We start from the raw sequence: 6389 nt of genomic DNA on the forward strand, positions 1-6389 counted from the left end.
TAGACACAACTGAAGATTCTGACTCAACTTGCATTGATGACCAATGCTACATAGAGAAGACGTCAGAGTCACATGAACTGACAAACTCCCAGTTGACAACTGAAGTCTCATGATCATGAGACATAGGAGTTGTGGATGTGCTGTGAGATTTAGAGCATCACAATGTCAATGACTGCTCTCCTGTAAACACACCACTCTAAATGTCACCATAAAAGCCTTGACCGTGTAAGCAGTTATGGTGAGCTCAGTCTGTAAAAACAAAACCTACTTCAGAGCTGAAGTGAAATTCCATGAAAAACTCACATATATTCAGCAGGAAGCAGATAATGTACCTGTGTCCACTACCCTGAGAAGCTCAGTTTCTCCAGTCTAGCCTTGTAAGTTTTTCTGTTACATTTATTAATAGTATTGAAGTAACAAGGGTCAAAGGAAGGGACTTGATGTGGAATGTCACCACTGTCACACAGGTTTGAATATTTAGTTATCACCAGGCTGTGCTGTTGGGGACACTGTGCATTTTGGCAGATGGGACCCACCAGAAAAATCTTAGGTGACTGGAAGAACAGGAGATGAAAATGCCATGTAACCAACTGCATCGCACTCCTGATGTCCACCCCACAAACTTCTCCACATGTTGACTTAGGCCCTTGTACATCTGTGGCTAACGCAGCTCTCCTCTCATAAGTAAGTCGTTTAAAGCCATTTGATCACAGCCACGACAAGAATTCGTATCACGTTGTTCAGGATAGAAAGGAGCAGGGCTGCAGCTTTTGTGGAGCCATGATTGGCCCATTGCAGGTGACATCACGAGGACTCATTGTGAAGTAACCTAGTTACCACTCCATAGAAGGGGCTACCTGGGGCTGGGTTTTGTCCTTGTACTATAGAAAAGGAGGTGGTTGGTGGATGAGCAGTTGGACTCAATCGTTTCTCAGAGACTTGGACTTTCCCAACCAGCTGGATCTTGAAAAAGTGAGTTTCCCTGGTTTTCTGTCTGGCTTTTGGTACTTTGTAACACAAATTTTTTTTTGTAGTCTAATTGTTCTTTATTTTATATCTGGAATCCACTTATGAGTGAGTACATACCATGATTGTCTTTCTGGGTTTGGTTCACCTCACTCAGGATGATTTTTTCTAGTTCCATCCATTTGCCTGCAAATTTCATGCTGTCATTGTTTTTCTCTGCTGAGTAGTACTCCATTGTGTATATGTACCACATTTTCTTCATCCATTCTTCAGTTGACGGGCATCTAGGTTGTTTCCAGGTTCTGGCTATTACAAATAGTGCTGCTACGAACATAGCTGAGCATGTATCTTTATGGTATGAATCAGCATTCCTTGGGTATATGCCCAAGAATGGGATGGCTGGGTCTTGAGATAGTTCGATTCCTAATTTTCTGAGAAACTCTTTGCTCCACATCCTCTCCAACATTGACTGTCATTGGTGTTTTTGATCATAGCCATTCTGACAGGTGTAAGGTGGTATCTCAGAGTCGTTTTGATTTGCATTTCCCTGATGATTAAGGATGTTGAGCATTTCTTTAAATGTCTTTCAGCCATTTGTGATTCTTGTTTTGTGAATTCTCTGTTTAGCTCTTTAGCCCATTTTTAATTGGATTGTTTAGTATTTTGATGTCTAGTTTCTTGAATTCTTTACATACTGTGGAGATCAATCCTCTGTCAGATGTGGGGTTGGTGAAGATCTTTTCCCATTCTGTTGGCTGTCTTTTTGTCCTATTGACCATGTCTTTCACCCTGCAAAAGCTTCTCAATTTCAAGAGGTCCCATTTATTAATTGTTGTGCTCAGGGTCTGTGCTGTTGGTGTTGTATTTAGGAAATGGTCTCCGGTGCCAATGCATTCAAGAGTACTTCCTACTTACTTTTCTATTAAGTTTAGTGTAACTGGATTTATGTTGAGGTCCTTGATCCACTTGGACTTGTTTTGTGCATGGTGACAGATATGGATCTATTTGTAATCTTTTACACATTGACATCCAGTTATGCCAGCACCATTTGTTGAAGATACTTTCTTTTTTCCATTGTATAGTTTTGGCTTCTTTGTCAAAAACAAGGTGTTCATATGTGCATGGATTAATGTCAGGATCTTCAATTCGATTCCGTTGGTCTGTATGTCAGTTTTTATACCAGTACCAAGCTGTTTTTATTACTATAGCTCTATAGTAGAGTTTGAGGTCAGGGATGGTGATGCCTCCAAAGGTTGCTTTATCATATAGGATTCTTTTAGCTATCCTGGGTCCTTTGTTTTTCCATATGAAGTTGAGTATTTTTCTTTCCAAGTCTGGTAACACAAGTCTTAAAAGGTCTTATTAATAAAACCCGGAGCCAGGTATTGGGGTAAATGCTGAAAGATTAGAGAAGCAGAACAAGTCACAGCTAACCTCGCCTCACCAATTCCTCAGCTGATCTTGTTTCCTTAGACTGGAAGCCTCTGTGTCCTCATCCGAATGAATCTCAGTTGAACTGCTACTCAAAAACCTAAAAGCTTAACCAGGCCCTAGTTCCTGGTTTTCACACCTTATATACCTTTCTGCTTCCTACCATCACTTCCTGAGATTAAAGGCGTGTGTCACCATGCCTGGCTGTTTCCAGTGTGGCTTTGAACTCACAGAGATCTGGATGGATCTCTGCCTCCACAATGCCAGGATTAAAGGTGTGTGTGCCACCATTTTCTGGCCTCTATGTCTATCTAATGGCTGCTCTGTTCTCTGACCCTGGATAAGTTTATTAAGGTGCACAATATATTGGGGGGACACAATATCACCACAGTATATGGTATTTATTGATTGATTTTTTTTGACAGTATTTGTTTTTGCTTTAAAATCTGGATGTATTTCTATTCCTTCATTGACTGAGATTTTCCACTTTTTTCAACCTCATTTCTTTGTTATTTTTGCTATGTTCTGTTTACTTTATACTATGGTGGTGCTTATGTATACAGTGGAGAATCTGATCAGGACTACATAGTCCTTCTGTACTTCACTGTGGTAATATTCACCAGTTCTCTGTCACTTCCCTGCCCATGTCATGTAACCAATACTTCTAATTTCATAAAAATTCATCTTCTTGTCTGAATATGACCTGAGGTTGACCAAAAAATGAATATTTTGGGCTTGTAGAACTGGAATGTTTGTTGTAAGACTTTCTCTAGTTCTATGTTTGTTTCTGGCAGTGGCATTTCATTTCTTTTCGTGGTGACTATGTTCACTTGATGTTGTGACTATGCTCTTTGTAAATTTTTGTATGTGGATTGATTCTTGTGTTCCCAGTGAAGGCATCTTGATGATGAAGAATGGTCTTTTTAACATTTCACTGACTATGAAGTCAAGGATCTAGCACTCTCCTTAAGGATATTCCCATGTTCTTAGTCAATGACCCTGCCAGATACTTGTCTCTTTTTCAAGGTGTCTTTACCTGGTTAGAAAGTAAGGGCTTTATGAAAAGAGTTTGTTTCATGAAAATATTTGAAAGTATCCCTTCCCTCAGTTTTATGGACTACTGGAATACTTGGGCATCATTACAATTATTTATTTAGATTGCTGGATTCATCAGGGAGTGTTCCTGGTAACAATACAAGACGGGTTGACTCTTTTGTTCTTTCAGATTGGGTTGCCTAGTTTTATTATTTAAAGTTAACCACTGATTCTTGTATCTTTCCTTATTGTATGAGTTTGTTTCTTTAGTGGGGAGTGAGGTAAAGATGGGAGGTTATAGAGGGACTGTATGCTAGGAAAGATCCTCCTTCCAGGCAAAAGGAGTCTAGTAATAATGGCCACTCAGTAGGAGTCTGAAGTAGTTGCATTTCCATCAGATAAAGTATGTCTCCATGAATTTCAAGACTTCTCTGGGAAGAGGAAGTCCAGCACAACCAAGAAGCAAGCTTATTTAATATGAAGCCTGTGCTACATGACAGGGGAAGGGATCTGGAATTGAGGCTACTTGCAGTGGTCATAGTTTCTCTGTTTGGGGTGGGTAGGAGAGACACAGTCAATGTGTGACCATATGACAGCAAACAATCTGACTTCTGGAAAGCTCAGGTGGAGTACAGATGGGTAGGTCCCTTCTTTGCTAAGCCCATGTTTATTGATTACCATTCTGTTGTGATAAAAGTTCATAAACATGGAATCTTAAGAAAGAGCACATCTGGCTTAGTTTTGGAGGGATAAAAGCCCATGTTGGTGGGACAGAGGCATGTCAACTACTGTACTCTTGAAAGCAAAAGCAGGAGACTTGAGTGTCACATCCTCAAACTCAAACAGGATAGAGAGAGCAAATAAAGACTATGCTGATTCATCTCAATGACAGCCCCAATGGTGGACTTCTGACACTAAGGGTCTACCATAAAAAGTTCCCCAAACTGTACCATCAACTGTCCTTGTGTGTCCATGTGTTCAAATAACCAGTTTGTATGAGACATCTCTAATCCAAAGTACCACAGGGATTTTGTTAAATGTCAGATGTGTTTGAGTACTTGGTTTCTAGTTTGGGAATTTGTGGAGTACATGGATGTGGAGCTAGCTAGAGGATCTGTGCCACTTGAGAATACAGAACTTCTAATGCAGTGTCACCAGCCACCTAACTACCAGCTCTATAGGCAACAAGATGCTCCCACCACCATAGCCTCACTGTCTCTTGAAAGCCTGTGTACAAATAAACCTTTCTCCCAAGAATTTATTCTGATCTTCGATTTGGTGCCAGCCATGAGAAAAATACTCAGGGTACTGACTGTGTAACAGAACCTGATCCAAAGCATGCTCAGTTCTGACAAGCCATGATTGGTCAGTTGCTTGTGGTGACATCACAAGGAGACATTATGAAGAATGCTAGCAACTAGTTCATGTTAGGCACTCCTGCATTGGGCTCCTGTCCTTGTATCTTGGAGTAGCTGTTGGTTGCCTACAGAACAGATGGACTTAAAGACAGACTAGGAATCTCCAATCTACTGGAGTTTATTTCCAGTTTGTTGATTTTGGTCCCAGGGGTTAAGGTTTGCTATTTTGTGTTTACAGTAATGTTATTTGTTTACATCCTAGGTTTGATTTGTGACTGTCTTATCTATTTCTTCATTATTACCCAATTTCCTATTTCAAAATTCATTTAATCTTTACTTTTCAAATTTGGTTTCAATTTTCTCCAGTTAGAGCATGTGTTACTGTATTCCACCCATAGCAATTTCATTATAACATTCCCATACATGCCTGTATAACACTTTCGTCATACCCTGCTACTCTATTTCACTTCCTCCACTTTATCTCTGTGACTAATACTCTTTCTTTTATAAGGGCTCAGCCCTCTTCTTGTTCACATCCACAGGAGAAAAAATGTCATATTCCTCCTTCTAGAATTGTTTTGTTTCATATGATATCATATCTAATTCTAGCTCTTCCGTATAGCAGAAAGTTCAGTGGTCATTGTGTCGAGTATGTACTCTTACCCAGAATCTGAACATATGCTACACTATTGTTCAGTTTGCTTATGTAACTTATCCTCTGAATTTTTCTTATATTTCTTAACCTCTGAGCCATCTTTCCAGCCCTAAAAGAATAACATCTTTTTTTTAGATTTATTTACTATGTGTACAGTGTTCTGCCTGCATGTATGCCTGCAGCCAGAAGAGGGCACCAGATCTCATTATAGATGGTAGTGAGCTACCATGTGTTTGCTGGGAATTGACCTCTGGTAGAGCAGCCTCTTAACCTCTGAGCCATCTCTCCAGCCCCCTGGATTTTTCTTGTATTTCTAGATCCTTAAAAGCATCATTAGGTTGTATGGGATATCTCAGCTTTCAAGACAGAGAATGCAAGCCTATGAACGTCCATCCTAAAACTATTAATTTTTTTCCAGAAATGTGTGTGTCCCTGAAACTTCCTACAAAATACAGTGACTGAATTAAGCTTCACATCATGACTAGCCTCTGGGATTAAGCTTCACATCATGACTAGCCTCTGGGAAGAGGACATCTTTGAAAAGGATGTCCATATCTTAACAACTCTACATTGTAGTGCATTCAGGGAGGTGATGCTTGCCTGCCACCTCCCCACAGATGCACGGGGTGGCTGTCAAGATCCTCCAAGTCCTCCCTGCCCCCAGAGTACTCTGTATTCTTGGATACAGGTTGAGATCTATTCATTTGCTATTCCCATTACTTGGTCATCAGAATGAACACCTAGTTTCTCTGAAGACCCTAGCATTCCCCATAGTAGGACCACTCTGCAAGGGCAGACAAGGTACTCCTGCCATTGGTGATGTTCTCTCTGCTCTGTATCCTGGAATGGCCATCTCTCTTCTTTTCCCAAGGGCCTAGACTTAAGAATCTCCATGAAGTGGCCAATGTACTACCATGAACCATGTGATGCTTACTACAAGGGAA

Source organism: Peromyscus leucopus, chromosome 16_21 (assembly GCF_004664715.2).
Source record: "Peromyscus leucopus breed LL Stock chromosome 16_21, UCI_PerLeu_2.1, whole genome shotgun sequence".
Taxonomy (NCBI): domain Eukaryota; kingdom Metazoa; phylum Chordata; class Mammalia; order Rodentia; family Cricetidae; genus Peromyscus; species Peromyscus leucopus.